At 43.0% G+C, this 11,167-nt stretch overlaps 1 protein-coding gene across 3 annotated transcripts in view; it reads right to left on the reverse strand.

The window, feature by feature from the left end:
- Positions 1 to 9,630, reverse strand: part of PPARA (peroxisome proliferator activated receptor alpha) — a 36,613-nt gene extending 26,983 nt beyond the window's left edge. For 2 of the 3 annotated variants that reach the window (XM_010410219.4, XM_019292451.3), the window contains exons 1-2: positions 9,169 to 9,448; positions 6,764 to 6,886 (exon numbers count right to left, since the gene is read on the reverse strand). The gene's annotated coding sequence lies outside the window, so the exon portion shown is untranslated. Of the gene's footprint in view, positions 1 to 6,763; positions 6,887 to 9,168; positions 9,449 to 9,530 lie in introns of those variants that run through there. The other variant, XM_039570318.1, reaches the window with a different exon arrangement.
- Between the last annotated feature and the right edge of the window lie 1,537 nt (positions 9,631 to 11,167).

Below are 11,167 nucleotides of genomic sequence, written 5' to 3' on the forward strand. Positions count from 1 at the left end.
AGAGTACATTTTCACTACATATGGTAAAAATAAACTTCATAAGGTAACAAATTAAAGACATCTGTGCAACTGAAATTGTCAATTAAAATTATAATCTAATACACACGGATGTAGTGCAAGGCAAAATTTTTGGCATATTGATGGTGTTGCTACGTAAACCTCTCACTCAGAAGATTTACTTGCTCACATGCTTGATACAAAAACCCAAAACCAAACAAACCCGCAAAACCATAACACACATGAATGTTTTGTCAAGAAAAACATCATAACTTTTATAAGCATAATTGTCTAGTAACCCATCCTAACAATGTGAAAATTCAGACATACCATATTTATGAAAAGAAAAAGCCAATTGCCACTAACCTAAAGTCAAACAGACACTTGGATGCACTTTCTGAAACTGCTAATATTTCAACAATCTTTAGGGTTTATGTGTAAGTATGGATAACTTAAAATGTGTTCTTACAAAACAGGATATAAGAATCCCTTTTGGTTTTTATCTGCAGGCCTTTATGTGTGATAGCAAGTGGTATACATTATTGATAACATACTCTTTAGTATGTTATCGTAACAAATATCGTATCTATATTTTATCATAACATGTACCAGTAACATGCTCTTTAGAAATTAGAATCTTAATCAGTCTTTAGCTGAAATTTATCATAAAAGAAGGATAAGAAATAATTACCTAATCTTTTGTTTTCTGAGCATATTTAACCTTCCTGTATTATTTCAACCTTTCTTATTCTTCAAAAGAAGAGCAAAGGATTGTTCCTCTGACATAAACACTTCAACTGAATACAACCTCATTCAAGGCCACGTATTATATTTGACAGACGCCAATTAATTTTGAGTTTATTGACTGGCAATGAAATTTTTGCAGCTGTGCGTGATTTTGCGAGTTTCAATAGCATGATAAAAGCTTGGGAGCACTGAGGCAGTACCCAGATTTGAGAAGTACCATTCGTACAGGTGTTTACTATTGCCCCCTGCCCACAACACCCCCGAAGCACCACAAATGCACTGTGTATGGTACAGCCTGAACTCCCTTGTCCTCCTTTGCTGGCTGGCAACCAACAGGCCAAACAGAACAGACAATTGCTGAATTCCTATTGCCTCACTTCCTCAGCAGGGTCAATAATGTGTTTTCCTTTCTTCTTCCCAGTCACCAACTTCCATGAAAATGCCAGAACTTTAATGCCTTTGCAGCCATTACTGCTCTCTCTAATTTGAGAAGACTTGCAGGTTCAGAATTATTGGGTGAGGGCAGAGGACCACAGACCTTACTGCATATATCTGACAGGTAACTAGACCAAAAGAGGTGAGAAAACAAACCTGAAAATTGCTTTCAGTTTTGGGGCATAACTCTTCCAAGACTGATCTGGACATTTGCCTGCACTACCTGCCCCCCCCCCCCCTTTTTTTTCCCAATTAATTTACGGTATTTATTTTATATTTGCTGGGGTTTGTAGAACACACAAGTGTACAATAGGTGCTTGAAGTTATGTCAATACTTGGATTATTCTAGAGTTTTCTAGGGTCCCTCACTTTGACTCCTAATCACACACTTTATTAAGAAAAAGATAATTGGCTATCCTTGAAATAGTGGTTAAGTATTCACTTTGGCTGAGGATTTCTGACCTGTGAGCAAAAATACTAATTCTTGCAGATACCTTAATGGCAACATTCTTCCTGAATAAAGAGCTATTGTTTTGGAATGAAACTTTCAATCTAAAAGGAGAGGGAAAAAAGAAAAAGCTAAATTAAAATTACCTAATGCAAAAATTTGAAACATTTGTTTAGCATATTGATTTAAGATTGTGAAGTGTCATTTGAGTCTTACCTGCCATTTAATGATTAGGCCTTACAACCCCCCATTTTTAGTCGACTTAGACAGATACAACTTCTCTACCTTACAAACTCCCAAATTTTGCCACCTTGATCTCATTACACGTCCTGCTCAGAAAAACAGAAATAAAAAAGCCCACAACTTTGCATCTGTACTTTTTCCTACCAAAGCTCTCCTACTTAAGACCAGTATTCCTTTAAAAGAGACAAGAAGTCTCTTAGTTTTCTCTTCTCATTTATAGCTTAAACTTCTAGCTTGGGTTCCTTATTGTTTTGGCTCAGGACAAAAGTCCAGTTGCTTTGGTACCTGATACTGCAACTTCTTTCTTCAAAGATCAATAACAACAAAAACATCTTTCTGCCTCAAGAACGCCTCCTTTCAGTCACCAGCACATTCCCGATCCCAAATCTCAGGTTACAGTCCTTTTCAATACTGTTTCAGCTGTCTTATCCCTCTCCTCCATCAGCCATATCATCCCATCCCCAAATCACCACCTTCACCCCCTCGGTCCTCCAGTCTCCTATCTCAGCTCCTCCAGCATCTGCACAGCTGCACCCGCCTCACCATCTGCAACCCATCGCATGATTCATCACCAAACATAACAGACCATGATTATTCACTATTTGAAAAGCTACAGTGGAATTTACATCTGTTTCTGGAAGAGGTTCAAGAAGCCTGAATTCCCCTTCTTAGCAGAGAACACCACCACTGTGTATCTTCAGTGGTTTTATTTCACTGATAAACTTTATGCCCTTGTCCAGACATAGTAACAGGACTTATTTGATAAATTAAATTTAGCTTAACAGAGGGATTTATATCCTTTAAAAAATAATGACCCTCAGTTAGGATATTACAGATTTAGGCCCCTTCTGCTTGCAAGTGTCTTTTTGAAAATTGAGTAATTCCAATGGGCCAGCTTTTATACTCTTCTACCAGCACAAAAAATTCAAATGTCTTCTGTAACTAGCACCTGAAGTTGTGTAGTTTACTTATTCTTTATTGTGCTGCAATTTTACTCATTCGTTACAAGTATTTTTACAAGCTCTTATTGCTCCGCTGTTACGTTTAAGTCAACAAACAAATGAAACCTGCTAAAAATAAACTAACTTCAATTTAATGTCATGCCACAACGCAGAGTACCCAGAGTGGAATGCGAAACAAAATTCTTTCACTTTCTGCTGCTGTTTTTTTTTTTTTGTTGTTGGTTTTGGTTTGGGTTTTTGGTTAAGAAAAAGGCCTTCAGTTTTATTCTGATAATTCAGACATCCCTGCCTTTAAAAGTTTTTCTTTGTGATAAATGTATCACACAAAAACAAAGTTTACACTGAATTAGCGTTTCTGACAGGAGCCCTGGCAACAGGCAATTAATCTACATTTTTTGGCAAATGGACATCAAGTACTTGTACATTCAAGCTCCTGACGTGTCAGATAGAGGATATACTGGGGACACATGACTTCACAGCTCTAAATCAGGTCACTCACTACAGGATACAGATCACAAGCCTCACACTCCTGTGAGATCAAAAAGTGGCAAACTATAACCAATTATTTTCCTGCCGTGTTTTCCCTGCTCATCCTCTATGACACGAAGGGTACCTGGTGCCCAGCTTAACAGCAATACCAGCACTGCCACCCCACTCCTTTTGACAAAAGAAGCACCTGAGTTGCAGAAAGGTGAAGGAAGAATATGAGTCCAGTGAAACAGCCAGGAAAAGAAAACCTCTTTAAAAAGCCATGTATGTACTTTCATATTCCAGTTTCACTTCACTTTGTAAGGCATTTCAGGTGGCTTGAATGAGACTTTGAAAGAGCAGTTATGGGGACACAGCACACAGTCCCTCTCCAGAGCACACCTGAGTTACTGGTTGCAAAATAAAGTTACCTGAAGGGTACCTAGACAAGTCAGCTTGAGTAACGTAACAGCTCCCTCACATCAAAAGGATATCCCTTCAGTAGCTCCTGACACTGCCTGCCCCGCACCTTCCCTCTCCCTCTCCCCTTCCAAGCCACGCTGCTCCCCGGTGCCTGCACTGGCTCTCTCGCTGCCCGATCCCGCTGGCCACCTCTGGCAGCGGGAATTATCTCCCCGACACCGCTCTGGCCCGCAGCAGCCTGGCACGCTCCCAGGAGAGCGCCCGGCCCAGGGCACTCGTTGCTCTGCGCCTGAGGAGCAGCACGGCTGCGACCCTGCAATCCCGACACTCCGATCCAGCTCTCAGGAACAGTCCCTGGCGAGTTTCATTCCCCAGTGTATACACAGCCCCGGTGAAACAATTCTGTTCACTGAATCGGTAGAAGTGTAACGCAGGAAAACCATAAACAGCTATAGAGAGCTGAACAGACCCCCAGAGGGGCAGAAAAAAGACGGAGAGAAACGTGTGGATGGCAGAAGGAAAGCAGGAGCCTAGATCAGATCCAGCCATGCTGTGTAGCCACACTTCTTGCTGTAGCCTGTATTTGCAGGGCTATCAGGAGCCACTGACAGAGGACATCCTATTCTTTTTTGCACTTATGTGTTCATTCATACACACACACCCCCTTGCCATGTAAAAGAGAAATAAAATTAATGATAGCCACAAATGGAACAATTCTATATTCTTAGAGGGTAATCACTATTACATTTCCACAGGATTTATTACAGGATTTACAATCTTGAGAAAATGCAACTCCTTGTAAATTCTGTTAGAATGACAGCAGCTCAGTATGCTGAAAATCAGGGGCCCAAAACTAGAAAATTTGACAGCTGTTTGAAAATATTGGCCTGTTTATGTACAGTTACATCTGTGTGGCAGCACAGAACAACAGGTACAGCTGCTGCTTTGTTCAGAGGCAGTACCCTGTGCTGCTTGTCTCTTGCTTAGACGGGTACTAAAGTTGCTACTCGACTTGATCAGACTGGCCTGCTTGACTGCACACAGCATGTCCTTTATCCTGAGCTGGGTAAGAATAGATAAACTTCACTTTATCTTTATATATACATATACATATATATATATATATATATATATATATATATATATATATATATATGTGTGTGTGTGTATATAGCTATTTTGTAACCTTCCATTGAAAACTGCCAACAAGCCAACAATACGCACTATGACCTGTGGGCTGCAATTAATTGTGTTTTAATAGCAGAGTGTATGAATTAATTGACAGCTGTACTGGAGGATTCCTCAGCCCTGTTGGACAGAATGCCACCTGCCTGCTAATAAACAGTCTCCAAAGCAGTCTCCTGACACAACACCCATCTTCTCCCTCATCCTCCCCCTCAGATCCAACTGGTTCCATAGTATATTCTTCAGCCTTACTACTCCAGTGAACTTTTCCCATACACGTTGAATAAAGATGCCAGAGTTTGGTTTGGTTTTATGGGAGCCTGCCCCATGACTCCAATGTCAAGTATTTTGTACCATTCTTCCTGAAGCAGCAACACTAACAGCAGGTTAGGAAATGTCATCAGTAATTCAAGTCTTCACTTCCAAATCAGTTTTGCAAACAGACAAGAGTTTTTCTTACCTTCTGAACGTTCATGTTCAGTGGTTTGTCCTGTGATTTGTTATTATTTCCCATAAATAATTTTTAAAACAAAACAGGCATGTAGCACTTAATCGTGTAACAAAACAAAACAAAACAAAGAATGGCAATACAAGCCTATGTGCAGGTTACTTAGCTTAACTTACTCAGCGTAACAGTGCTGGATGCATGGATATACACAACAAAACAGTAAGACCTGCCTCCAAACCTTAATCACAGGCTACAGAAGCGTTTCAAATGATCCATTTTATGATTTTTTTTGTTTTAAAATGTAAATAATATTAAGTTATTGTGGTATTATTTTTCCACGTAAAATATATCAAAGTCTAAACTATTCACAACAATAAGTTCTCTCAGCCCCAGGATGTATACACTCACAAATGAGTGTTGAGTTTACTCAACCAGAACACCAAACAGCAGCTCTGGTTTCCTTCTAGGTACTTCTCAACAAAATGAAAACAAACTAACGAGATAAAAAAATATGAAATATGAAAATACTGGGCTAACCCACTTGCACATGTATTTCAGCGGCCTGGAAACAAATGCCAAAGAGCTGTACAACCTCAGTACAACTGTACAACTTCAGCTCACTGCTCTGAGTTCCTCAAGGCAGACACATTTTGGAACAAGTTTCTTTTACTATTTGGAAAGATTTAGTGAATAATTTCTCGGTTTATACAAACCAGTCACGTAACAACTCAAGCCTCAGTCAGGACTAGAATGCCAATGAGTTGTGGTTTATAATTTGTATTAATCTGTGCACGAGAAGTCCTTCACTGGACACAGAAATTACACTTCTTTGATATTTAAAGACACATGCAATGCACTTATAAATAAATATTGTTTCATAAGCAGAAACTATGAGAAGTGGTATGAGGAAGTGGAGTCAGATTTGGCAACATCTCAATGCCCCATGCAATCTGGTCACACAACAATCTCCTCATATCAGTTGAATATCTTTAAAACATGTCAAATATCACACTCTTTGAGAGATTTTAGTTTTATTTAAGTTTTATTTTAGTTTTATAGTGATGATTAAGAGCCTAACCTTACCAGACAAGTACTTTTTAATTCAGTGAAAAATTCTGCCTTCTACTTCATAAAAAGTCATTCAGTATTTAACAGACCTGGTCCTGTGAAATGCTGAGCACTCTACTTCTAAAACATTAGGAATTCAGAATTCTACTGACTAGCACCTAAGACAGCAGTAGATATCAGAACATAAGGAAGTTTTACTTTGTTCTCATGATTATGCTACTACTTTCTGTTTATCAATTATTTCTTGGCACTACATGCTCAAATTTCTTTCCTTGTCATTTGACTATACATTAATCACTCTTCACAGAGATTCTATGCCCAGTCCATGTATGTACTCACCCCATCATGCAGCATCTTGCAAGGCTGAAACAGAAGTTGTTTTCCAGAATCTCTTCCCCTTCCATTTCATGTGCAGATTGGTGATAACAAGCGGTTCTTCATCAATAAAAAGCTGCTGACATTCTTAAAAAAACAAAATCAACAAAATTTCGCAGGGCTTACTATACTGATTTTACATAGCTATGATGTAATATAACTTTAAAAAAAAATTCTTTATGCTTCTTGAGAAAAAAAATTCTTTCATTTTACTTGGGCTAAAATTATTTTTAAATGACTGAGGCTTTTAGTATGTCCCTACTTTTACAGCAGGACCACACTGACATCTAGCTAACTAGGGAATATAACTGGTATATCCCAATGTAATGCTGATATTTTTTTGTTCATACTAAAAGAATTCAAAACCACTCAACTGAGAACACTGTAGTGACAGCCCTGTGTATTTAAATTATCTGTTATAGAGTAAAATACTTTTACTCCTAAAGAGCATTCTCACAAATGTCCAAGTCTTTCTGTGGACACATGTAGAGTAGTTATGGTTTCCAAAGTGCACACACAGTCCCATGAGATGTCTTTCCAACTGACCTTTATTTTGAGGATTTACATCCCAAAGGTAGAGACTTTGTTTTTATATACTTTATAAGACGTATAAAATAAAACCATTCATAGCTAAAAAAACCTAACAAATTAAAGATTCAGAGAGATTTTATAAAAGTGGATTAAAAAAAAAGTTTAAGTTAAAAAATGATGCAAGAAAATATGCTTGCACATTTAATAAACATGAATTCAACTTCATTTATTTTCCAAGACAAGTATGGTGTTCTCCTTTTTTCCCCCTTGCAAAAATATGACATGTGCAACAGAAGCAGAACTCAGAACCCAAATCTTACCGGGAAAGCTATAGAAAAGGAAAGACAAAAACAGAGCTGTTTGCAGCTTTGAAGTACAAGCTGCTTCTAAAAAAATACTAAGAACAGTTATATTTCCTTGCCCACTTTGGGACAACAGTAAGTATTATAATTCATTTTTTAGAACAAGATGAGTATCTCAGGCCATATATCCTGTAGGACATTATTATCCCTTATATTTTTATAAGATTCCACACATAAAATATCAAAAGCATAACAATACAAAATCACAACTGAAGTGTAACCCTTTCTCCATGGTTTAAAATTCATGATACCCTTTATAAAGACTACAGCATTACCAGAAAAGGAAGACACTAAAGAACTACTGAAAAGCAAGTGACAAACCCACAAGGTGTTTCCATTAGGTAGCCAAAACTGCCTATGCACCTGACTGTAGAGGATGACAGCCAATACAAGGCTCCAACAGATTGATAAGAATGCTTTTTTGGACCATGCTAAGAGTTCCTTCCAAACATGGGAAAAGAGAGCAAGCATGCTGTGGAGTTCCACAAACCTCTCATAAGGTCTGCACACTCTCATCCTTCCGATACACTACATTGCATTACTTGAAATTCCCAAAGTTGCCACTCAAAGTCACTACGAGCCGATGGCCGCTCGGTAGCTCATGCCAGCCAACAAAGGCTATGATACTGGTTTAGGTTCGAGCAGACGTGTGACCACGTCACATGAACCACAACCGCCTCCGTTCCAGCATGAGACCAGGTAGCCAGCCTCAATGCTACATCAACGATTCAGGATTTACAAAGGAAACACTTTTTACAGCTGATCCATTTTGCTGCCTGCAAAGCAAATTTCAAAAGGTGGGCAGTGCCAGATGCCAATGAGAAAGTCTATGCATGTTCTGTAATACAGGGAGCTTGACCACAATTTTCCTTCACAACAAAACTTATGCAACACCTTTATTAATGCAGTACTACTAAGACACCCAGTGCCAAAAGTGCCAAACACTATCATTCCAGATAATCCTGTGTGACGAATCCTGTGCTCATACTACTTCCATCAGAGAGCTTAGGAACAGCTCCCCGTGTCACTGAGTGAGACTGGGCCAATCTTAATATGAATACAAGGCAGCACCTTTTCGCACTCCTTTCCATTGTTACTTCTGGAATGCTTTTTGAAAAGCAAGTATCCAGCCCCATAGGGACAACCAAGAACTCAGCAAACCACAAAAGCAAACCCCGGAGGCATTCCCACTGACCTGCTCCTCGCTCCCAGGACAGAGGACCCTCCTCTGACCAGCCGACCGGGAATAGCACAACCCGCCTGACTGAGCCAAGCCAAGAGCGGGAACCTCCAAGCACGTACTTTCTGTCTAGTGCCCGAGTTCATTCCAGGTTAAGGGCAATCCAGATGTTCCGTTTAGGAGACATGACAGTTGCCAAACAGCCCCTCGTGTGACAGGGCATTACCCCCTCCTCTGCTCCCACCCCCAGCGCCCTAAAATCCCGCTCCCCCGGGTCTTCCCGAGTGGCTTGTTACCTGCGCCCGCCCGCGCCGGGCCGGCTCTGCCCGTCCCGCAGCCCCTCGGCCCCGTTCCCGCAGCCGGCGGCCGGCGCCGCGCCGAGCGAGCAGCGGGAGCCGCTACAGCATCTCCCCCGGCCGGCTACCTCCTCCTGCTGTCCGCCGCCGCTCCGCCGAGGGCTTCACACCGCGGGGCCAGAGAGATAAGTAATAGCGAATAGCAAGGGAGGGGAGGAGAAGAAAGGACAGGTCATTAGCAAAGCCGCCGCCGCGTTAGCAAGGCGGGGGCGTCACCCAGCCCCGGGCGGGCGCTCCCGCCTCCCCGGCGCCCCGGCCGGGGCACGGGCACCGCGCGGGCGGGGGCGCCCCTAAGGCAGTACCGTGCATCGCTGCCGCGGGCTGCACAGGGCCGGGCCGGGCCGCGTCCCCGACTGCCGGCGGGGAAGGAGCGGGAAGGGAACGGGAGCGGGGAGGGAACGGGAGCGGGGAGGGAACGGGAGCTGGAGCGGGGCGGGAGCGGCCAGTGACAGGTCCCGGAAGTGAGGTCGGCACACACCTCCCGCCGCGGCCGCGCGCCATTGGCGGGGTGGGGGCAGCCCCGCTCCCCTCACATCCCTCGCTGCCCTCACACCCCTCGCTGCCCTTACACCCCTCACTCCGTTTGCTGCCTTCGCACTTCTGACACCCCTCCACTGCTCTCAGACCCCTCACTGCCCTCACTCCTTCACACCCCTCCCACCCCTCACTGCCTTCATTGCCCTCACACCCTTCCACTGCCGTCAGACTCCGCACTGCCCTCACTCCCTTCACACGCCTCAGACCCCTCACTCCCTCCAGTCCCACTGCGCCCCCGCATTTTTACCGGGACACGGGGCTGAGGGGGTCGAGCCTGAGATCCCGGGGCGTTCGGCCAGGGGCGAATAAAGCCCCGCCGGCCGCAGGAGCGGCCCCGGCTGCCGTGGGCACGGTGAGCACCGCCTGCCTCAGGGCCGGCGCGGAGGGGCCGTGGCCGTGGCCGTGGCTACCCATCGCTCTACAAAACACTTTTCAAAATCGCATAAATGCGTGTTTGCCTTCACGTTTGCATTCAATTTGGGGAAGAAAAAACCCAACCAACCAATCAAACAAACAAAAAACCCCCCAAAATTTAATCAGAACCCCCACTACTGCGCTCAGTAGTGAATGGCACAGTACTGGGATGGTAAAACAAGACTCACTTCAGATGTTTCCAATGGGAAGTTAAATGAGGCCTAGAAGGGGAAGGAGAGCACTGTTCTGGGGGGTTGGTCTGTACTGCAGTGAGCATCACACTTAATTCCACAAATTTCTCATAAATTTGGGTTAAGCACATGGCCCTGGACACCAGAGCACTCAGTGCAGAAACAACAGTAACAGCAGAGGCTGAAAAGCCCCCTAAGGCATGTCTCAGGACCAGCCAGCAAAAGGCAATATTGACCATGGAAAACAGAAGCTAACTAAAGGCCTCATATTGATTTAAAGCCTTTTCAGACTGTTTCAGACTAGTTCTGGTCACTGTTCGACCTCTCAACCACTAGTGCTGCTCCGAGGTCTGTCCCAAGCTGGGCCAATACCCAATGCCACAAGAGTCAGTTGATTTAGCAAGTTAATTCCCAGTTTTAACACCTACATATTTCCTTACAGCTGTGGTGACATGGTACAAGTGCTGCAGTACAATTTTCTAGAGTAAGATGTTAGTATGGATGCAGGCTTTTGCCTAGGGAATACGTACGTTTTGAGGGATTCACCATTGTTGCCAGTGAGAGGCATGCCAGGCTGACTAATCTTTATCCTAGCTTTATCCATACCTCTTGTCCTGAGTCATGCACAAGCACTGTCCCAAAGGCAGTAAAAACACAAAATATTTATTGGAATTCAAAATGAGTTGTGGGTCGTTTCCTGTTTATGAGCTGTGGGCTCTTCAACCCACACCAAACATGTAGCAACCTCCATCTGCAGCAAGGAGGGCTGTGTTACTCCAGGCATGGAGGAGAGCTCT

This window comes from Corvus cornix, chromosome 1A (genome assembly GCF_000738735.6).
Source record: "Corvus cornix cornix isolate S_Up_H32 chromosome 1A, ASM73873v5, whole genome shotgun sequence".
Classification (NCBI taxonomy): domain Eukaryota; kingdom Metazoa; phylum Chordata; class Aves; order Passeriformes; family Corvidae; genus Corvus; species Corvus cornix.